We start from the raw sequence: 400 nt of genomic DNA, 5'->3' as shown, positions 1-400 counted from the left end.
CGCGCGTGCGCCCGCATGTGTTGTGTTTAGTAAGTGGGTATATGTGTGCATATATACTCAGCAGATAACATCTACCACATATCACACATATTCACCAGTAACCATAGACAACACAACCTCTGCCGTCGTGAAATTCAGGAAAATGTATCTCGTTCAATATGAACTTCACACTCTCCTTCGATAATCTGAACCTGGCGACGAATCTTCATCATTGAGACTCAAGAACACATTATTTCTCTCTGTTAAGGCCGCTCGAGGAGGCTGCAGCGCCGCTATATTTTCGATGATCTCTTCAATTAGGTTAATCTCCTCTATGTCTGCTAAACTGTCTGCCATTTTTGCTACCTAGAGAGACATACATATATCAGTTTCCCTGTTGTTGTTTTTTTTCATATAGAGC

At 41.8% G+C, this 400-nt stretch overlaps 1 pseudogene; it reads right to left on the bottom strand.

Moving 5' to 3' along the window:
• Positions 1–400, bottom strand: part of LOC119592228 — a 10,983-nt pseudogene that overhangs the window by 1,097 nt on the left and 9,486 nt on the right.

The sequence above is a fragment of the Penaeus monodon genome, chromosome 29 (genome assembly GCF_015228065.2).
Source record: "Penaeus monodon isolate SGIC_2016 chromosome 29, NSTDA_Pmon_1, whole genome shotgun sequence".
NCBI classification, from domain to species: Eukaryota; Metazoa; Arthropoda; class Malacostraca; order Decapoda; family Penaeidae; genus Penaeus; species Penaeus monodon.
This window is presented reverse-complemented; position numbering and strand designations above follow the sequence as displayed.